We start from the raw sequence: 23,953 nt of genomic DNA on the forward strand, positions 1-23,953 counted from the left end.
GGCCTTCGAAAAAGACTTTCCGGAATCGCACTGTCGTCCCTCCACGCGCTGATATGAAAGCACCCGAGCTTCTACCACGTGGTTCATGACACAGCCTGAGCCATGTCGGCGACCGGTTCGCGAGGGGTTGGCGGTGGGGTTACGTTGATGGTCACTCGGATTAGCCCTTGCTGTACTGAGCTACCGCCTGCAGTGGCTTATCGCCGGCTGTTGTCAACAACGAGAACACACACACCCTGTCTACTCCAAAACTACAAGCGTTCACCGCACACGCGTCGCCGCCGCTTTTAAGCTTTTGTGAAATTGCTTTCTTTTGCCGCGGAGAACCGCCTTATCTTAACTACGCGCCTGAAATCCTTCCAGGCGGGCGTACACAATATCAAGCGTTTCGAGAAATGCCCGTGGAGTAGAACTATGGGAAAATTCGAAGCCCGCGATGTCGATATCGTCGCCGTTGTGTTAGTACGCCGTCGCGTACTGCAGTCCCCCGTTGGGGGAGGGGGGGGGGGGCGGTCTTACTACGATAACATAGCGACAGCGTTTACACTCTATGTATTTACGCGAGGCTCGAGTATTTGGGGATAATGCTGCCGGTTGGTGTGCCCCTTTGTGCCTGATATTATCGCCCGTGACGCCAGCGAGTGAGATGGCGACAGGCATGACTGCTCAGTAAACAGGCGTCGGCGGCCATGTTTTGCTGGTTGAAGCGAACCCCCTTGTCCTTGACAGCGAGCGGGGAAATGCGAAAAAAAGATTGTATCGGCCGTTTTGCCAGAACTAGCGACGAGTGTCGCCTGCGGTTTCCGGCAACTATTTTGCCATAATCGTGAGCTTAGCGAGGAAATGCTTTTTGCTAGCCACAGAACACTACCACGCAGAAAGGGAATGCTTGAACATGTTTTTGTTCTGAATATATATCAGGGATATATATGAGAGAGAGAGAGATGAAGGTAGAGCGGAAGAGGGAATAGCATATAGTGTCGCAGGAGAATAAAGTAAACAAAGTTCCTAGTGGCCGATGGCTGCATGATCTTTTCTCGGATCACTAGTCCGTAATATGATACCCCTTTGTACACAGTAGTTTCTCCTTAATTTAAGTGTGTGAACGATTTCTTTAGTTATCATTGGCCTCATCTGAATAAAACTATATAAAAGATGTGTGTTGGTTTCATGAAACTGGAACTCAGAGTCAGTTCTTGTATAAAACACTGCTAAGTGTAGGCTTTGAAAAAGGACCCTACTTTGGGGAGTTGTATCTTCTTTCTCAATAAAATGATGCAACATGTTTTTAATGGAAATGAATGCCGAAATAGAGTATAACAGGTTACCTAAATTTAAAAAAAATCGAGGGTGGTGTTTTTTTTTTATTCGCATCGGAATTTTTCTTTGTTTGATTTTTTTTCCATGTTTGACTAAATATATCCTAACTATTGTATCACACAGATACCTTAGTTATTTTTTAAATATTAGCTATATATTAGTAGAATAGCAAATTATATCATAATGATTAAATTATTTCATGAGATACAGACCTCCAAAGTTTGCCATTTGTCGTTCGAGCAGGCATGTTTGTCAATTTTTAGAAAAATAAATAAATTGTAAATAAATATGATTACTTTATATTACAAGCAAGCTATACCCATAGTTTGCGCCTAAAACGTATTAGAGTTCTCCTAATGTTATCGCTTTAGTTATTCACTCTCAAACGGGCCCCCTCCATCAGTGCGCGTTAATGCAACTGTCCACCACCTCATGCATTACGATTTTTCCTGTCCCCAAGTATTTTTTCTAGTCAAAACTAAGTTTGGATTCGTTCATACCAGACACTAGACAATAACATATAAAAACATCAGTTGATTTGAATATGTCGACTAGCCATCCTTTGGTCGATCTTATCTGAAATCACCCTACAGCGTATTGTAAAAGGGAACATGAGGGCAGCATCTGGCCAGTTTTCTGCTACAGTAGCATGTAACACCATGCATGATGACAGGCAAGAGCTCAGTGGATAAGCTGGTGAACAGGAGGTTGAAGACGATACCTGACCGACTGCACCCGGACCTGACTGAGAGCATGAGGAAGGGAGCTGATGAGAATTCCAGCGAAGGAGCCCAACCGAAGTCACGAGTGTTTCGACCAGAAGACCCAGTATTCATGCAGCTACAACAGTGGCCCTTTATGGATACTGGTGACAGTGATTGAAATGACGGGTCCAGTTTCCTACAAAACCCGCACCCAGGACGGCATTATCATGGAACATTCTGTCGACGGAGTGTGTAGGAGCGGTGCATTGAGAGTTGCAACAGACAGCATCAGCCACGGAGAGCGGCAAGCTGCTCGTCCTGAACCACCTGGGCACCCGGATACAGGCAGCGCAGTGCACACGTCGGTGATGGGCCCAGTGCAAGATGTGGATGTGGCCAGACAGAAAGGATCAGACGGGGCTCGAGCTTTTCGAGAAGGAGTTCACTTAGGGGAAAGGAGTGTTGTGTATTGAGTGGTGGTACCATCTGGAAACAGAAGCCATACCTAGAAGACCATGCCACACCGCGGGAACATTGCAAAACATGCAGTCAACGGCCTACACCAGCCAACAAACCTGTCACGTCGTCATTTACCCTTTGTATGTTGAGTTAATAAAGAGTTAATGTTATCTTGTCGTCATCTACCGGCCAGGATCTAACAGTGACTATACTTGAAGTGTACTGAAAAAAGTTTGTTAGTTACGGCCTCATTATTTAAAGCACAGTACGATCAGACCGTTTAAAAAAAGTTGGCCCCGAGATATTCGTAGACAGCATGATTAGTACTTGTACCTAACTAATTCAAAAACAACCCTTACCTCTAACCCTTACTTTTTTTTCCAGTTTTCTGTGCACCTGGTTGTATGCGCACTCCGCTGGCGTGTCTACCCAGCGGTAGGGCACGATCAATCATCGTAGCCGATCGCCATCCGCGATGACGAGCATGTTTGAAGTTCCTCCTCCGAATTTGTCTCTGATACAGCTCGGCGATAGCATGTGGAGGTCATGGGGGCTTCCTTGCCACTTGGCGACCACCTCACGATCTGTGAGCATATGCCGACCACCAAGAGGACTACCTAATTGTCCGGCGTTGGTTCCGAGGAGCTCCGCTGCTGGTTACCACCTTAAGTGGAGAAATATGTCTGAGATTCGTTCACGACAAACAATAAAAATACCTATCGCAGTTTCGATTTAAATATGTATAGCCACGCCATAACAATCCCTAGCAAAGGTTGATAAACACTGCTATAACGTATCAAGCTGCTCGCTATCTTCCAAAATGTTTTGGAACATGACGTCCGTCGGGAGTTGACGCTGACATTTCGAGAAACCGTTTGCTTTTCAGACTGTTTTTAAACACGAAACACAACATTTTATAGAGAAAGGATTGCCTCGGAACTGTACCTCGACCAACTCCGTGATCCTCGGGTTGAAAATCGTCTGAACAATAAAACTACGTACTACGTCTTGCTTTCCGTTCATTCTTGAATGGATGGCGCTGCATTTGTGTCAAGAACTGACCCGCAAAAATAAGTTATAATTATGCCAAACTTATTCGCATTTGCCTTTACGAAACAGCACAACTAAACAGTGGTGTTATTGATATTATTTCTTACTTGAGCACTTCCATCAGGACATGGGTGACCAGTGAAGCTCACAGGGAAACAAACGATTGCGAAACCACCATACCGAAAACGAAACAGTCGTGGCAGGCTTTCCTGTCGAAGACGTCGATGGCGTTGAAGCAGTCTAAACTCGCTTTAACGAAAGCATTCACCCGGTAAAAATGACTTGTAGCCGGTGCGTAGTGGCTGGTGGTAGCCACGTCCGACATTTTGTTTTCTCGTGTGGTCTCATCTTGGGTCTCAGCTGAGACCCAGCGTAAGACGCCGGTTGAGCCGCTTGCTCGAAACGAAATCAGAACCGTCTCAGCCAAGTCAGGACTTGAGTTCGGTACCTACAACTGAGTGAGCAGTACCTCGAGAGGGAATCTGGGGAAAACAGGGGAAAGCGAAGAATCCGGACGTGGGTGCGACACGGGGTCGTCTGCTTCAGCTACGCCGCGGTCGTTTTGGGCAGCGACAAACGACGACAGTCTCAACTCTGCGTCGTGTTTTTCGTGCAAACCGTGGTTACACGTGAAAAACGACAGCAAGCCGCGGTTTTGGACGTGTCTGTCACCACCATCGTCGACGTTGAGTGCGTGTGCCGAATAAAGGTGTCCACAGAAATGTCCGTTCGTGCCGATGCATTTTTAAAAAAAAAAGAACAGCGCTGTACGTCCCTTCAAAGGTAAAGACGAATGTAATTTGGTGCAAAGATAAAAAGTATCAATTGGTGTAGGAAATGCAGAAACGAAAACGCGTAATTCTAGAGAAATTTAACAAGATTACAAAAGTTGCTAAAAAGAAAGCACGGCATCCGTTCCATAGAGATAATACATATTATCCGTACTGAACTCGCGGTACCAACTGATGCTAAGCACGAGACAAAAAAGTAAAAAACAAAAAGAAGTTGCAGAACGTACAACATTTAGCTGCAGAGTTGACGCTTTCCACAAGGGCGAGTTTATTATAAATTTGTCTTTACTGCACATAAAAATGAAGCACACGTTCTATATGCTCAATCAATTTTTTTCAGTTCTTATTTTCCTGGCTGAATTATAGTAGTAGTCAAGAGCTCTGGATTTGAACATTTTAATACAATCAAGAACACCTTTTTGAGCTCATGGAATTTTGTTCACTCTAATTTTCCTGGCTAAATTATAGAAGTTTTCACGAGTTCTGGATTGACAACTTTTATTACAAACAAATCAAAACAATGAATGCACTTGCTGCAATCAGACAAAATCTAATGACCTAAGAAAATGTAAAAAGCGCCGTCTTCCACAGGCACAGGACCAGTGAGCTGTCATGTTACTGCTGTTTCTACAAATATACTAAAATGCAGTATGTGCCATTTGATGCAGACAAGTCTAGCCTTTTGAGGTTGACATGATTGCGGGTTCTACTAGCAAAGCTAACATTGATTTCATAACTGTATCTTGGGTATGCAAATACTAAATACTGGGCCCACTCTAGGAAACATTCCGGCAAGTTCACTCCAAAGCAAGAAGGATCTCTGCACATTTAAGAACACTGAAACTTCGAGCCATGTCATTTCAGTTAGAAGTCAAGGTCGGTATTTTTAATGAAAGATCACTGCACTTATCAATAGCAGAATTAATCTTGTACACTGCTCAAATGCTAGAAGGTACATTTTAAAAAAGAGTTAAGCAATGCAAACAATGCAAAGGTTATTGCGTTTCCATAGCACCATCACCACAAAATACACAGGCTAGAAGCTTATGAAGTAAAGCCGAAACATGGCAAGCAGTAACACGAATTTGATGTTTTATGCCGAGAACTCTACATCTCCGTTGGTCCAAAGGCGACAAACACATTACTTGGACCTCATTTCCTTTGGGACCCATTTTCTTTGGGTCCATTGTACTGAGATGCCAAGTCAAACAAATGCACACACAAAGCTGAGAGTCTCTAACATAAATATGTATCTGCAGGTGCTTTTTCATCTAGCTCATTTTACAGGTAGTATTCACTGGTGGCCATAGCTGAGCTTGCAGCTGCAGAGCACATATACTGAAGGCAAGCTTCCACAACACCTGCAACATGCACATTGCCCACATGAAGAATGTCTTTTAGAGTGCAGCTGTTAGTCGCACGTCTCCGGAGTGAGCGGCGTCGGTGTTGGCATAACTGCCCGTTCCATTGGGACGTTTCCCATAATGACATCACATGTGACGTCACTAGGGTCACAAGGAAGAAGCGAGGGGCATACCTGTTGGTAGTGTAATGGACCGTTATCAGATGGCGACACGAATCCAGAGCTAAGGTCATGCAGCCGTTCCCCTTTTGTTTGCATTTCCCCCCTCTCAGATGGCAGCTTGACAGCTGTATGTCGTTTCTTCATCCCCAACTCCACTCGATCGACATCCCAGAAATGTGGTCATACTGTGCACTTAAGATAAACAAACAGGTTATGGGCCCAGGACGGCACATCGACCATTATTTCGGAAGAGGGATCACCTTTAATCAGTGATGAAAAGGTACCACCACATTGAAGAAGAAACTGTCAAGCAACACCGTGTTCGTTACGTGGTGCCGATGCCTGCAGAAGATTAGACGGGCGTGGGTGTAGTGAAACTGTCAAGGACGAAGTGACTGACAAGTGGTGTGTGCCCGTCAAGAAAGTAAAAGGTGTGCCACCTTTTACTTTCTTCACGGGCACACACCACTTGACAGTTCTTCGTCAGACGGGCGGAGCGTCGCCAAACACCGGTCTCGCTGCGGACTCCATGGGGTGTTATGTTCGGAACACGTCTACACACGCCAAGCGTGGGTACAGCGAAGTTGTCGGTAAGAAGTGACCTTTGCACTCTCCGAGCAGGACGGATCATCGTGCGACACCTGTGGTTGTCGGAAAGAAGTACTGACATCGGTTCGGTGCGCGCCAGTGACGAAAGTGTCGGGAAGAAGTAACTGATACACCAGTGACGAATTTCTCGTCAAAGAAGTGAACAAAGGAGAACTGCGCCGACGGTCCGTGGAAGACGTCGCCAAACCTGTACGTGTGTTCTTGCTTCGCTGGGTGCCACAAGACGTGCAACGGGAACCCAACGCAAGTTCATCGCTGTAAGCCTACTTCGAACCGCTCTCGACGAAGCAAAGCGATACGATGGCGGCACTGGACGAATTCAAAATACCAAAACTCTCAAACGAAAATTATCATGCGTGGGCGATTTGAGCCAGAGCGGCACTCGTCCAGAAAGGCTGTTGGGAAGCCATCGAGCCTGGCTATGGTGGGAGAGAAATGACAAACGACGAGAGGAAGAATGACAACAAGGCTTTGACATTCATGTTCCTAGTAGTGGAAGACACCTACCTGTACGACATTGGGGAATGTTTGACAGCTCGCGAGGCCTGGAATACATTGCAAGAAATACATTCAAAGTGTGGACTACTGCATGCTCTTCAGTTGGTGGGAGACTTTTCCAACACCAGAATGAAGCCAGATGAAACCATGAAGGATTATCTGGATCGAACAATGAACCTACACAGGAAGGATACGCCTTCACTGACAGGGAAGTGGCACTGGTGATGCTGATGGGCTTGCCAGAAACGTATGAATCACTTACCCTAAATCTTGAGCAAGACGAAGGAACACTCACGACTAAGGAGGTGAAAGCAAGGCTGCTGGTAGAAGAAAAGCGCCAAGTCAAACGTGAAGAAGACAAACTAAATGAGAGTGAAGAAAGCAAGGCCGTCATGACAAGAACAAGCCCATTATGCAGAGCAGTCAGCTCCACAAACATAACGGGCGAGAACATTTTTCAAGGAAAAAAGCAACTGGCACTGGTACAAGGTGCTTTGAACCGAAACGACGAGTTCGGTGTGGAAAATTTAGACACATTGCCAGGGAATGCAAGGAAGGTCCCGATGACGAAGGATGCGGCTTACAGAGAAGACAAAATTCCAGTGAACCGAAGAAGGTGCTCTGTGCCAGAGGTGGGAGTTCCTCAGGGTCACACATCTGGTACCTTGACAGTGGAGCAACTGAACACATGACGTCAAACAGAGCCAAATTCACCACTTTCAAGCCCTGTTGCTCGACTGTTGAGGCAGCAAATAAGGAGGTCATGGAAGTCATCGGGAGAGGAGAGGTAGAGATTGAACTTTCGAAATACTGCAGTGGCACTGTCGTTGAGCTCCAAGATGTCCTCTACGTACCAAGCTTAGACGGTAACCTCTTGTCAGTTGGGAAGATCGAGGAACGTGGACTGAGCGTGACTTTCAGCAACGGAACAGTTAAAGTGATTGAAGCAAATGGTGACCTAATTCTCGCAGCCGAGCGCGATGGTAAATTGTACACAGTGAGTAAGTCGCTTACAGCACTGAAGTTAGCATAGGCGACAGACGTCGCCTTGTGGTATCGACGACTCGGTCATCTCCACCATGAAGCTGTGGAAAACCTTGCCAAAGTGGGAGAAGCAGTCAAGATGCAAAGTGCTCAACATGTGCACTCGGCAAATTGAGGAGAAGCAGCTTCCGAAGAAGGGTGGAACGAGGGCTAAGGCCCCACTGGAGCTGGTTCACTCGGATGTAGTTGGAAAGATCCCACCTGCCTCGAAGGGAGGGTCAAAATACTTTGTCACATTCATTGATGACTACTCCAGATTTACTGTAGTGTACCCAATGAAGACGAAAAATGAAGTGCTGGACAGATTCGACCAGTACAGACGAATGGTTGAGATTCTCCACAACACGAAGGTGAAGACTTTGCATAGTGACAATGGAGGAGAGCACACAAGCAGAGCTTGATGAGTGCCTGGCAAAGCGTGGCATAAAGCGTCGGTTCACCATTCCTGGCATACCTTAGCAGAATGGAGTTGCCGAGAGAATGAACCAAACTGCTTGACATGACGAGGTGTCTCCTCAACCAGTCAGGCGTCCCCAAAAAAGTTTGGGCTGACGCCGTTGTCACTGCTAGTCGCATCAAACAAGTGCTCACCGAAAGCATTTGAAGGAGAGTCGCCAGAAGCTCTGGGGACAGGGGAGAAGTGAAACTGGACCACCTAAGAGTGTTCGGATGCATAACATGGAGTCTGCGAAACAGACGATGCAAGGGAAGCAAGTTGAAACCGAAAGCAGAGGAGTGCATACTGGTTGGCTATCCAGAAGGTGTGAAGGGGTACAAGCTGTGGAACCAGAAAGAAGACCACTTCTTTGCGAGTCGGGACGTCACCTTTGAAGAAGACTCCTACCCGAGCAAGCTTGCCCAGGATCCAAGCACCGACGTTGATGTATGTGGCGACACCGAGGGCACATTCATGTTTCAAGTGGAAGACAGCTGGAGCGGGTCACGTGAGGTTGGTGGTTCAGATCGAAATGATACTGGCCACAACAATGCCGAAGGGGTTAGCTCATCAGCTGATGAAGACAACAACGGAGCTACACAGCAGATATCCAACGTGAAAGATTGTGGTACGCAAGCATACAGAAGGTTTGCGAGACTGGCAAAGAAGGGACCACGTCATAGTGAATGTCACGGCTGCTGCATAGCCAACCAAAACAACCGGGAAGATCCAGAAACTCTACACGAAGCCTTTTCTGCATCAGACAAAGAGAGATGGAAAGCAGCTATACACAGTGAACTGACGGCCTTGAAGCTTCAGGAACATGGAAACTGGTGCCACGACCGAAGGAGAGACAGGTCGTAAAGTGCAAGTGGGTAATCCGCAAGAAATACGACGAGAACGGTGACCTGGAGAGGTGCAAGGCACGGTTAGTACCGTGCGGATACTCCCAGGTGGAAGGAACCGACTACAAGGAGATCTTCTCTCCTGTTGCCAAGCTGAAGTCCATCGGGACGCTGCTGGCCATAGCAGTCGAAAGAAACTGAAAGATCTACCAGGTTGATATCACGGCAGCATACTTGAACGGTACACTGAAGGAGACCGTCTAGATGAAACAACCGCAGCCTTTCGGCGATTGCAAGAAGGATGAAGTCTGCCTTCTAAAGAAGAGCTTGTATGGACTGCGACGGTCTGAAAGGGAGTGGAATCTCATCTTGGACAAACTGCTGAAGTTGCAGGGGATGACAAGATCGAAAGCAGACCCCTGTGTATATCTCAGCAAAGAGAAGCTCATCGTAAGAGTCTACGTTGATGACCTCTTGATCATCGCAGAAGAGGAGAAAGCGAATTTGACGCAAAAGACGTGGGAAGCTAGTCACATCGTTTCCATAGAACTGAAAAGAGAAAGGGACGGAAAACTGACTGAGGCATGGCAGATGCTAAGGCAGCATCATCTCTTTTGGATCCTGGAAGCAAGTACCAAAGAGGAGAGAGCGACGACCGAACGAGAGAAGACCTGCCGCGCAAGTGCAGAGAGGCAATTGGTAATGTAGTGATTGCGCAGGCGAGCTGGTGGATGTTAACCATTTTGTTCTTAGCCCGAGACTGAGGCAGGAAAAGAGGAAAGTTTCAATGTAGAAGAAAAATGAACAGTCGAGGACACGTCTCTACTGGTGCGTTGCTTTACCTTGTCGAAGGAACAAGACCGGACTTGGCTTTTGCCACCACTTACATGAGTCAGTTAAACAAACACCCCACAGAAGAGCACTGGAGTGGCATAAAGCACATCCTTTGCTATGTGAAGCATACGAAGAATTATGCACTAATCTACCAAAGAACTGGGAAGTGTGTGCAGGTATTTTGCGATGCAGACTAGGCTAGTGACAAGGCTGACAGGAAGTCATTCAGTGGTTATGTGTTGACGCTAGCCGGCGCTGCAATTTCCTGGAGCAGCAGGAAACAACAAAGTACTGCACTGTCAACCGTCGAAGCAGAGTATGTGGCCATGTGTCATGCTACAAAGGAAGTTATGTGGCTACAGAACTTTATGAAGGAGCTTGGTGCGCACGAGTTTCTACAGGAACCACAAGTCTTGTTGGTTGACAACCAGGGTGCAATTGCGCTGGCGAAAAATCAAGTCACGTCAGAGAGAAGCAAGCACATTGATCTGAAGCACTTTTTCCTGAGAGAAAAGGTGGAAGAGGGAAAGCTGCAGCTCCAGTACAACGAATCGTCCAGTAACTCTGCAGACCTCTTCACCAAGGCCTTGAAGGGAAGGCTGACCCTCATGCATTGTGAACGTTTGGGTGTCAAGAACGTGGACGTGGCGACAGTCTATTAAGGGGGAGTGTTGGTAGTGTAATGGACCGTTACCAGATGGCGCCACGAATCCAGCGCTAAGGTCGTGCAGCCGTTCCGCTATTGTTTGTATTTTTCCCCTCTCTTCCCGTCTGATAAACAAGATGGCAGCTTGGCAGCTGTATGTCGTTTCTTCATCCCCAAATCCGCTTGATCCGCGTCCCAGAAATGTGGTCACTCTGCGCACTTAAGATAAATGAACAATACCCCTCTCTCCGTACCCTCCTGAAGAGCTGCATTCTAATTCGGCATTATAGGGAATTGTAAACGTCTCGTTTTTTTGGAACATAATTAATAAGAAGTCATCCTCTGCTTGCACATATGGAGCAGTAAGCTAGTACCATCTATTAAGCACCGACCGGCATAAACTCACTAAATTTGGTATTACCCTGAGCACACCTGCTACTTAGCATGGTATTCTTTTTATCACTGGAAAGCAGCACAGGGACAAGCAACCAGAAAATTGGGTAGCCTGCATCAACACTGCATACTGGCCCAAATTGAAACAAGCTATTTTCTTCCTCTTCCGATGGTTGTACTCCAAAACTTTACGGCCTCCCCAAAATTCACAAACCCGATTGTCCTCTACGACCGAATGTGTCGTTTGTTGGTTCCCCCACGTACAACCTATCTAAATATCTAGTAGAGCTGCTTTCTCCCATAACAGGGAATAACAACTTTACAGTTATAAACTCTCGAGAATTTGTTGACCTAATTCGAGGTCATGTTCTGGACAAGGGAGATGTAATGGTCTCGTTTGATGTCATATCTTTGTTCACTAATGTTCCGACCACTCTTGCAGTGGAAGTTGCCGAAACACGCCTCCGTAATGACTCCACACTTTCGTCACGGACATCTCTGACAGTTGAGGATATTATTATTCTTTTGCGTTTTTGTCTAAATCAGTCGCATTTCACCTTCCGTGGACAATTCTATCGTCAGATTGAGGGTTGCCCAATGGGTAGTCCGGTATCTGTGACCTTGGCTAATCTGGTAATGGAACACATAGAGCAGACCGCGTTAGAAGTAAAAGCATGCCCTGTCAAATTCTATCGACGTTACGTAGATGACACTTTCGTTATTTTAAATGAAAATCACGTCGATGACTTCCATGCAACCCTAAACAGCATTGAACCTTCCATACAGTTCACGCGAGAAGTTGAACAGAATAGCACGCTACCTTTTTTGGACGTAACTGTTTGCCGAAGTGACACCGGTCAGATTGAAACCACCGTGTATCGCAAACCTTGTGATACCGGTAATTTTTTGAGTTTCAATTCTCACCACCCTGTAGAACATAAGCGAGCCGTTGTAAAAAACTTTAATTAGCCGATCAGAACATTTGCCTTCAAATTCAGATTTACGAGCATCGGAAGTTCAGTCTGTTATCGGATCCCTTTTGAGGCGTGGGTATTCACAAGGTTTTATTGAAAACACACGTAAACAGATGCAGCAGGGAAGAACAAAAGCGACTAATAATTACAAAGCAGGCGTGGTGACTATCCCTTATGTAAAAGGCGTCTCAGAATCTATTCGCCGGTCCCTCCTGCCCCTAGGTATACGAACAACTTTCAAACCCCATATAAAATTACGTGACCTCATTTCGAAGCCAAAGGATCCAACCCCTCCTGAATCTCAAAGTGGTGTTGTATACAAAGTGAACTGTCAGGACTGTGACAAGTGTTACATCGGAGAAACTGGCCGCAAACGGAGTACCCGCCTCAAAGAGCACAAAAGAGACGTAGAGAAGGCAACACATGCCACAAGATCAAAAACTGAACTGGTGGACCATTGTTGGACGACTGGTCACACTTTCGACCTGGTGAACGCTGTGACCCTGGCACGCGAACAACGGTGGGGCCCCAGAAGATTTCTGGAATCATGGTGTATTCGGAGTGACCCATCTGCCTGCAATTCTAACCGCGGCCCCCTCCCCGACGTATACACCGACATCCTGAAATAACTTGTCATTTAACTTACCATCCAGGACGGACGTAAAAAGAAGTTGAAGCGAGGGCAGACGATGATAATGTCTCCCGTATGCCATGGACGAAGAAGTCGGCAGAACCAGCACCACGGATGAAGAGAAGGAAGAAGAAGCGTTGGATTTCTGGTAGCTAGTCGGGTGTTCCCAGGCCGCACTGATGATGTCTCCCGTATAGGAGACGAAACGTCTGATAAATGTTATTATTGTTATGCAAGTCGGAGGTATTTGTTTTTAATCATGAATCCCGGCTTTTGGAACATTTTTGCAAGCTATTTTCACAAAAAATAGATGCAACAGCTAAGATTGCGCTTGACCTGCACACCATAGGCTGGCTCTACTCGAGCCCAACTACTTTCACAACTAATAGCCACAACAGCTATGATCGGGCTTGACATGCACACTGCAGACTGGCTCTACACGAACCCAGCTACTTTCAGAAATAATAGCCGCAACAGCTACGACAGGGTTCGATTTTTACACCGTAGACTGGCTCCGCTCAAGCCTAGCTACTTTCAAAACCAATAGCCACAATGATTGAGAGCTGAGTGATCGAGCTTGATCCACATGCACACAAAACGATTTCCTGAGAAACAAATAAGAGTGCACTCGAAATATGTAGAGAGGTTACATTAAAAACATTCTTGTGGATTGTCCTCAGGATTAACAAAGTACCAGTCAATGTGCGGCTAGCAACTAACGTGGTTGGCCCGGAAGGTTGGGCCTTCGGCCACAAGGTCTTTGTGGCCCCCGGGGTAATTTTCCTCAAGATGCCAAAGTCCGGGGAACAAAAGATTTCCAGCCTTTGGACTGGCAACTGGACGAGGATGAGGCGCCCTTTCAGCCTGAGGCAGCGCTGCTGCGTTGGAAGGGCGACCACCACCACCAGGCCTACGCCGACCGGGACCGTGTTGTCCACAACCAGTTTGGAGGCCCAGCATACCGCCTGCAGGCTGCAGCCAGGCAGTATTATAAATACTTGTCTGCACAACAGGCGGAAAACATGCCACTCAAATGAAAATGTGTCCTTCCTTAACTAAATACAGCCCTCGAGGAGCTCAGAACGGCACAGGCGCAGTGCACAAAGCAACAAGGGAGACGCAGATTGCGGCTATTTTTTATAGAGAACAGTGCAAAAAAGTCTTTGCCTTGCTTGGGCAGGCTGCTCAACAAGAAGGCCCATAAAACAAGAGGGGGGAGGGGGAGGGGGGGAATCGTAAACATGTTAAAAAAGAAATTTTTCTGTTTAGTCTTCTTGAATGTCCCCACCTTTAGTTTCTAGCATGCACAAACCTTCCACTTCATTATTTTGTTTGGCAGCATGCAAAACTAAAGAAATTATGGCTTCATAAAAAGGTTGCAACAACGTTCAGACACTCAGCCAACTAAAAGCGAACGTCAAAACAACAAAAACGCCTGCCACGGCCGCACCTCAAGAAAAGGTTTGCCTTCCGCACCACCGCATTTGTACAGGCTTTTTGAGACTTCACCGCCGAGTGGCATGCTGGCAGCGTCAGTGCGTTTAGTATTTGTGTCGTGCCGTGAATGCCGTGAAGTTCAACGCCGTTAAGCTCACCGGCACTGCAGTTTTGAGGCTATTGATATAACTCTTCTAGTGCTGGAAAATCATAGCGTCTGCGCAATACACCAAAATAGGAACATGCACAAGCTACAGCACAAAGCGAAATCTTATTTGGACCGCATTCAATTACTGTTGGCTCTAGGTAGAGTCAGTGGCGTACCACAGCTCGGAAATTGTATAGCAAAAACTCACAATGCAGAACCCAGGGACCCTCGGCTCAAAGCTTGTAGCTCAATCCACACCCCTGCCCATTGCACAAGAGAAAGACGCCATGTATGTTCAACAGGAAACTAAACTCTGTCTCACCGTCACTTGGCAAAGAGCAAGTGCTACGGTCCCCTCCATTCAATCAGTGAAAGAGGCAAAGCGTAACCCGAGCAGTTGAAGAAGTGGGAAAGGAGGAACTTGGAAGTTGCTTTCTCTCCCCTGAAACTTAACCTCTAACTAAAAATTTTCACAAAAGCGGCATTCTTCACTTTTTCGCCCATGTCTTTGACAGCACTGCACGCACCTAGTGAGTCAAGCGTCTCTTCCCAACCTGCTGATTGGTTAGCATAGACTGTAGCATTCGCCGTTTCCCAACCCATTTATGATCTAATGGAGTACAGAAAACCTGCGGCAAACAAACGAAGGAAACCGAAGGGAATTAAAAAAGAAAAAAACATGTTTAACACATTCTGACTAATATCATAGCAATGTTCCGGAAACAAGGCTAAAAAAAAACAATAAGAGTTTTTTTAAAGTGAAGTTATACCCAGCAAATTATTTTGGTTGAACTATATTTAGCTACGCAGCAAAATGGCATGCTTTGGCTCTGTATGTGTATTTCCGCAGAAAGTTGACCCCTCATTGGCATCAGAAAAATTAACGTGCCTCATTATCGTGTCTGACAGCGTAAGAAACGCAGAGTGTATTTCAATATGGTCACGCTTTTAGGTTTGCAATTATTTCTTACTGGAAAAAGTCGAAATCTCATTGGCGGAGGCGCGAAATTAAGATACTCAGAACGTACCGCACCCTTTAGAACAGAAAACAGCGTGATGTACCCAAAAGCCATAAATCTAGCAAACTGAGGTAATAGGGCCTGTGAGGATCATGGGCACAGAGAAGTCAGGATCGGGTGTTTCAGCTCAATGTCTGTGGGGTTACAGCAACAAACAGAACTTTGGACTCCACTTATTGTGATGCTCGATACAACTGTACTCAGCAGTTCTTTTGCCAGGCCCCATGATACTGCTGCTGTTTGCCATTCGGTGCAGTCAGGCTACAATCAAATTTTATCTACAACCTGGCATGGTGGCTATCGTAGGATACGCTCTGCACATAAACCAGTTTGTTCATAGCCTGGCTACCCTACTGAAAAAAAAACATTTGAATTTCAAACGGGTGGCAAATTGGTAAATCAAACGGGTGCAAACTTGTCGACCCATTTGGATCAAACGTGATTATGGGATAAGGGTAGCCGTTTGAAACGGTACCCGCTCGAAACGGTACCCATTTGATACAGGTGCCCGTTCGACCTTGCACGTGACCACACGTTTGAACGTTCCATTCAAATCGGGAAATTATGCGCTAGCCTTAAATGGGAATCGTCTGGTAGGTTGGTTATCTTAAATTCGCGGCCCAGATAGTGCGTTTCGTATCCTCCGCTACGTGGCGCTTTTCTACAATTTGGTTAAAATTAATTAAAACTCTTTCTGTGAAAAGTATTTATTTTTTAAATGGCAATGCTTTAAAATTGTTTAAAGTACTTAAAACGACTAAATAGATTACATCAAATACGTCACAAAAACCACGTGATGAATGGCGCCTGCCATGGCCTGCCTGCCTGCACGCCGTCGCCTTGCATCATTCTGCATGGCCTCTGCTCGTCCCTGCGTCGTTCGTCCGTGCCGTGCGTGCCGTCCATCTGTGCTTTCTGCTGCATCATGTTCGGTCGACTTTGCATCAATCAAGGTGACGCATGACCGTCCGCGTGCTCGCATGCTCGGCGTGAATTCGTGGAGCCGATCGGTTCGAGCTTCTCGCGCTGTTTTTTCTGCCGGGCTGTCTGGCTGCACTTGAACGTGTGTGCATGTTGATTTTCGATGGGATTGTTTTAAAAAAAGAATTTAACTTATGACCTTGCACACGACATTGTCCATGGGTTTACAGATGACGGTGTTGAACGAACCTCTAAAATTGCAGATAGACCCTTGATTGTTATGCTGTCTGATATTTCCAGGAGGTGCGTTTGCACACACTGTTGTGCACACTGCAACAACGTCTTCTGTTTAACGCAGTCTCCTCATTTCTCCCATTCGGGAGCTTAAAGTGGCGGTGCAATGATATTCAATTGGAATGTTTTTCACTTTAGACGAGCTTACTGGCACTACAGGGACTCAAGGATACTCGCACGCAACGCCACTGACCAAGAAACTTCTCTGTTGAGCTGTAATTTCGAGGACAAAACCGAGTGTTTTTATTCAATCTCTCCTTCGAAAAACCTGATGACATAGCTGGACGGTAGCAGAACCGTCCAGTGACAATATTTGAATACGGCTCATAGATTGGACCCGAGCATGGCGTGGACACTCGTTTTGGGCTCGTGATAATCGATAGCTCGAGAAACATTCGGGTAGTGTCCTGTGTCAAATCGCTGCAATGACGACAACAGCCGAACCATAACAATGTCTGGAACTCAGCGCGTGTCCTATGCCTTGCCAACCCCAGCGCATGACTATGATCAACATTGGCGGCATATAATCGGCTCCAGATCACAGGGCCGCTTGTTCTGGCTGCGAGTTGAGGGAATGAACTCTGCTCGTTTTTCTTCATTTTTTTCTGCGACTTCAATTGCGTGTGGTGAAAACGAACGGGTATATTTTACAAATCATTAACGTCAGGGATTCGTTCTAAGCGGTATTTGCGCAAAAAAACAAATATCAATGCATCGCCCCTTTAAGACTGTTGGCTTCACAGCAAAGGCTGTGGTCTGTGGTTAGGAGGCTTCAAACGTAAGCTTGGTGTGTGTGGTGATAAGCCATTTTTTGAAGTTGAAAACGAACACGTTTACTTTGTCTTTGGTGTTCCGCACCTTCCCAAAACAACCAGGAGCAATCTCCAAGCCCACAAACTTTGCATTGGAAATGAGGTCATTGAGCGGTCTTCTATTGTTGAACTTCATTGTTCTATCCATGAGATTAGCTTGCAATTGACTCCGAAACTTACTGAGAGACACATTTATTCAAAAACATTTCTGTAACATGGAAGAAAATAGTGCCCCACAGGTACTGAGTGCCCCAATCTTTTTTGTAATCATATCTCTTGTTTATGCAAAGGAACTTCCTGAGGCAGCCATGGCTACAGCCTATTTCTGTGATAGGATGTGCATACTTTTTGATTGTCTAAATACCTAAAAAATTCAAGAGCAGAAGTTGCGTCATGCCATTCTGAAGGGAGAATCTGAAATACTTTATTTTCTCCACCAGTAACTCGGATGGATTTCAGCATGGCAGTTCCAAAGTAGAAGGCAGCCATAAGCCATCATTGGGTGGCAAGCTACTATAAAAAGTGTCCTCATGCTCTGGGATGAGCTTTCAAGCAGCCATGACTTTAAGTTCTTACTTACACGACGCCTGCAGCAAGACACACTTGAGAACGTTTTTGGAGCTATATACGACAAATGCTGGGCTGCAACACAAACCCAAATGTGCATCAGTTCACCTCAGGACTAAAACGCCTCTGGATAAAGAAACTGTTCAAACTGTCGGACAATGAAAACGTAGAAGATGACAAGGCTGACCTCCTAAAGGAGTTGCAAATATCTTCGCACCATGAAAGTTTAATTTCAGACATTGTGGAATGTCTTCCAATTGATAGCTTCCCGCCACTAGAGGATATTTCTGAGCTGGCATCAGACGTCAGGGCTAACATAATTGATGACTCGTCCACGTTTTTATTACGTTTGGGGCTATTTGATCAAGCTTTTGCTTGAACAGACAACTTACAGCTGTGGCTGTTCTGAGCTGCTATCGGATGAGTCTAATAACTTGACCAGGCCTCACCAGTACGGTCTTGTTCCTAAAGCATACCACGTGCCTGGAAAATTCTTCGGGAACTTAGTAGTACCATCACAGGCTGCCTTTCATTTCATTCAGCAACTAGAAAATCACTTTCTTCCCATAATAGAGAGTGTGACACATGTTCGAGGAGTGTGTGCTGCCTTGTATAGCACACTTTGAGGTCTGGGTGGTTTTCGCCTTTGCCCAGAGGAGTACCACAAAGGGTTTTTAAAATTGTTTTGCAGAATACGCTCGTGTTGACATGTTTGATTTCTTAACCGGAATTCGGACAAAGTTCGGTTGCACTCTTCAGTGGCTAGTAAGAACGAGACAGATTTAACTGTTAATAGCGTATTAACAGAGGTGGTTGCCAAACCAAAAACAAAAAGTGATTAAGAGGGCGGTGCAGCTTGCTCTCCAAATATTTGTTTCCCCTTTTTCCAGCGAATGTGTATCACGGCTCCCTAACAAAAATATTTGTCCACTTTCTAAAAAAATTCGATAGAAAATAGTGTATAGAGGCTAACAATATCTGAAAGAAAATGTATCCACTTTTGTATCCACTGTCCATAGTTTTTTAGCCGCTTTTTTCTGATGCCATATTTCTTTTCTGAACAATTTCGGGGAATATTTAGGGACGTTGAATCTTGTCAGATTTCGAATAGAGTTCTCATTGTTTGGTAATGGCTCGCCCGCAGTGAGTTTGAGGCTATGCAAATTGGTGTTTTTTTTTTATATTTGCCGGAAATTGGGAGTTTGTACTATGCGGCGTGGGCTTCGCACTGTTATTTTACTCTTATGACTGGTAATGATAGCGATGTCTTATTTATTTTTGCACTTACTTCCCGTACCCGAGTCGGCGTGAAAGTGAATGTATCATACAGCATGTTCTCCGTGGAAGGGTTTTGTTAACTTGGTTCCACTAAGAATCTATCACGAAGTGTACGAATGCCGAAGTCCTTCATATTCATTTATTTTTATGAGTATCGATCTCTTTCGTATAAAACATACAGAGCTTCTGAAGTAAATCATGTGTACATGAATGTGGTCCAATAAAATGTGTTCGAACCACTTACTGTTGCTGACCCCAAAATGCTCCACCAGCCAGGATTCAATGCGGTGATTGTGTAACTTCAATGGTTTACAATATAAAAAGAACAAGAAATATATATGCTTCTGCTTTGTGAAGTAAGTTGAAATATTTTTTGACACATAATGCACGGACTCTATCGTAAAAAATAGAGCAAAAGTGTGTCAGTATTAAAAAAAACACAAAAAAACAGCGGCTTCGGGAGTCAAGCTGCTCCCGAGAAATGAGCGAGGCGGGGAGGAAAGAGAGAGAGAAGGGTATTGGAGAACCGGAGCAAAAACGCCCAAACCGAAACCGAAACTAACTTGACCGGAAACGGAATCAGATTATACTTAATACCGCCCGCTGGGAGCGCTACCTGTCACTGGTCTATCTGGGCCGCTGGGGCCTATGGCAGTGTCCGCTCTTTACCTTGTGTATATTACTCTATGCTCGGCTTGCGCCCGAGCGAAGGAAGTACTCAGCGCGAGCTCGTAGTTTGACTGCTGCAACGACGGGCGTGCTCTCGGAATGCTCGATGTTCTTGCAGCCGCGTGTACGCGTGCTACCTTCGCTGCGTCTTGAATTAAAGTGAAACGGAGTCTAGACGTACTTTCTTTCACGCGGTCGCGTCTTCTGGGAGAGAGATTCGAGCTGAATAAGTAAATTGACGCAACAAAGATGGACAAAGTTTTAAAGTTCTGTCAAAAATATCGGCTCACCAACGTCGGGCGTTTACGTAAAACATATATATATAAAAAAGGTGTTAGTTTTAGTTGCAGTATAAGCGAACATCAGCGCAATTTAAATATAAATATAATTACTTGCGTTAAGCGGACAATCTGAAATCGATGAACCGGCACTCCCAGCCTTCCGGAAACATTGGCTGCCACGGCTGAAACGCTAGGCGTTCTCACGCCGCCGATCTGTACGTTCAATATCAAACGAGCTCCGGAGAGTCGTTTGATTAAACCGGTACAGTTTGCAACATGGTCACCGGTTTGAGCAAACGTGCGACAACTTTGCCCAAACGAGTCGCCCATTTGCTCAGACGAGCGACCCATTTGCCCAGAGGAGCGACCCGTTTGCCAAAGGAGCGACCTGTTTGTCCAAATAGGTGACCGTTATGCCTCATACGGGGGACCCCTTTGAGCCATACGGGCGACCCCTTTGAACCATACGGGCGACCCCTTTGACAAACTGGTGACCGGTATGGTTAAACTGTTACCGGTATGGACCCGTTTATTTTCATATAGGCGCCAAATGGTTTTTTTCAGTAGGGTATTCAATGCGCAGTGTGCCCTTTGTGCTTTAGAAAAAGATAGCTCCGAGACATCTCACAGGCACACCGTTTCTCTGAAAGCAGCTCTCCATAACACCTACCTTTCGATTACAAACCCGTGTTGTTCCGTAAGCCTGGTTGTACGTACACTCCACTGGCGCGGTGGGCGATCGGAAAGGCGCTATCACCCACGCTCTGCACGGGTAGCTGCAACGGCCTAGGAGGAGGCCGCCGTACGCGCCCGTCGCGACGTTCTCCCTGTCACTGCTCTGCGACAGCACGTAGGAATCGTGGATGCTTCCGGGTCACATGGCACCACATTCAGGTTCCTCGAGCGCGCGTCCACAATCAGCTGCACGTTGATGGAGTGACCGTAGTGCTTGTTCACAAACAGTTCCTCGTGCACGGCGGCCCTTGGATCCGAACTTGGGTGCCGTCGATGACTCCCACGACGCCCGGAAAGCCGCCCATGGCGTAAAACTTCTGCTGCAGTTCGGGGAGTTCCGCTGCTGTTGACCACCCGAAGGAGGAAACGTGATTTACACCGTCAGCTGAATACTATAGCAGTTTCCATAGCCAACATAGTCCTCAAAAGAACGAAGCTTGCCGCGAGATAGGATCAATACATGTCATTCGCTACCGTTTCGAAGAGTCTGCTCCTTTTCAAAACTCACTCAAGTATCCACCAGCTGTTTCCACCGACAAGTTGTAAAACTCGTTATTTCAAAACTGTTTTCGTAATGAGAAACTCACCGTGATAAGAAAGACCGTGTCACACCAAAGACAATAAAAAATAGAGAGAGCTTGGGGAACGACCACTACATAACGTTTTGAGTACGCAATGTCGGCGCTGCATGTTGATAAGAAGAGCTGAGCTGACGGACTGACGAAAACAGAACTGACGAAACTAAAGTCTCGATTGCTCCAAAATTACTTCGCAGCTGGCCAATTAATAAGTGTATTATATAGTTGAAGAGGAACGTTAGAAATAAGACTGTTTTCTTACCTCCAAGACTCCGGTGATGCGCATGTTGCTGCCGCGGCGAAACCGAAACCTCGTCAGAAACGTCGAAGGGGCGAAATCGGTCCTGGAAAACACGGTCCGACGGTGCCGCGGAGTGCATTCTTGCGGCGAAGATTGTTTAGAGCCGCTGTCTTGTGGCCACGTCCGACATTTTGTTTACTCTGAGACCGCCAGTGAGCCTCCTCGCTTACTGTCTCAAGATCTGAGACTAGAGCTGAGTCAGAGACTCGGTTTTGGTCTCAAGTCCAGACTAAGTTTCGTTTCGAGCAAGTGGCTAACCGTTGAGACTGTCTCAGTTTCGGTCTCTGTTTGGGTCTCAGTTTGGGTCTTAAATCGGCCGCCAGCTAATTTGCTAAAGGGCTGTCTCACGGCTTGAGACACAAGTTGAGTCAGAGACTCGGTTTCAGTCTCAAGTCCAGACTTAGTTTCGTTTCGAGCAAGTGGCTCACGTTCGGTCTCGGCTGAGACTGTCTCAAGTTGTGTCTCAACTCTTTCGAGCAAGCGGCCATTGATCTTCTTAGAAATCATGAACACCAAAACAATCATTGATTGCTAGTGAATTATGAAAAAATACGACAGAGTGCATCACAGATCTTTTACTGTCTCTTTATAATTAATAATGTCAACAACCAAGTCCATTATCAGTGTTGAAGGCCTTACCGAAAAGAAAGTAACGAAATGCGCTACTCGTTGCTTGCAAAATAAAGGAACGCTCTACCGACCTACGTTACCTTAAAATAAAAGGAACGCGTTACCGTTACCGATAAAATGTAACGCACGTTACTTTTGCGTTACTTCTTATAAATCGACAAGAACGGTTCTTTTTTTTTTTGCGACAGCGTGTTTAGACACTGTGACAAAGGGCGTGGGCGTTGGAGTTTTCCAAAAGTCGTTTATACTGAGAGATTAAGGAGATTTTGACAACTTGGCAGCCACAACAGTGTAGTCTGATAACCGGGGGATGACTACTTCCGTCTGCCATTTTGGGGCTCTGACTCATAGGAACTGTACGCGATTTCTCAGGAATAAAGAAGACAAGGAAGTAACGCCATTTTGTGTTATCGCGAAATGCGTTGGTTCTAGCGGGCAACAAGCTCCGCCCATTGGCCAAATTCTCTCAGTATAAACGCCTCCGAGTTTTTCTAACGTAAGAGTGTTTGCATTGGGAAAAGACAAGCAAACTTTTGAAGGCATATCGAATGAATGCAATGGTTAATGACTTGACGCGCATACACCTTTTCAAGAAACACTCGGCCTCAGGGACAAGAGAACCTTTTTGAGCCCATTCAGTACGTTTGCCCTACTGAAAAAAAAACATTTGAAATTCAAACTGGTAAATCAAACGGGTGCAAACTGATCGACCCGTTTGGATCAAACGTGAATAGGGGATACGGCTACCCGTTTGAAACGGTACCCGCTCGAAACGGCACCCATTTGATACAGGTGCCCGTTTGACCTTGCACGTGGCCACACGTTTGAACGTGCTATTCGAATCGGGAAATTATGCGCTAGCCCTAAACGGGGATCGTCTGGTAGGTTGGTTATCTTAAACTTATTTAAGACGTTCGCAAAGTCATAAACCTATTTATAACATGGAGGAAACACGTAGAACAAATGTGCTCACGTAGGTGCTTGCAAATGGACAGGAAAACAGACACAAAAGATTGTTTTCCATTCTCCTCAAACTTTATTACGTCTTCTGTAGACAAGTACAAACGTGCAAGCGGTCTGTGAAATGTGAGAGGCACTCTCAGCTTTTATACAACGGAGAAGATAGCAAACCAAACAAGAACCGAGTTAATTCTAGACTATGAAGGTAGACTTTCGGGAAATTATTCGCCCGGCTGCCGCGAGAATAGTGGCTGCATAATTGTATAAATAATATGGAAGAGTACGAGTAGAAGAACGGTCAATCGTTGCCAAGAAGTAGGTCGCAGTGCACTTACCATAAAAATAGCGGACTTGAAAGATGTAATCCGTGATAGTTGTCGACACGGTCAAAGCAGGACAACCACGCAAACACAAATGAGAGGGAACGGCTTCTTGGAAGTTTCAACACGATGTGGCGCACAAGTGTCAGTTGCCGAACCCAACCAAACCGCAAGAATTCATGACTTCTTCGAAGAATCGCTTGTTGCCGATATAGACGTAGGACTTTTCGAACACTGATAGCTT

The sequence above is a fragment of the Ixodes scapularis genome, unplaced genomic scaffold, assembly GCF_016920785.2.
Source record: "Ixodes scapularis isolate PalLabHiFi unplaced genomic scaffold, ASM1692078v2 ptg001612l_1___fragment_1__unscaffolded, whole genome shotgun sequence".
NCBI lineage: Eukaryota > Metazoa > Arthropoda > Arachnida > Ixodida > Ixodidae > Ixodes > Ixodes scapularis.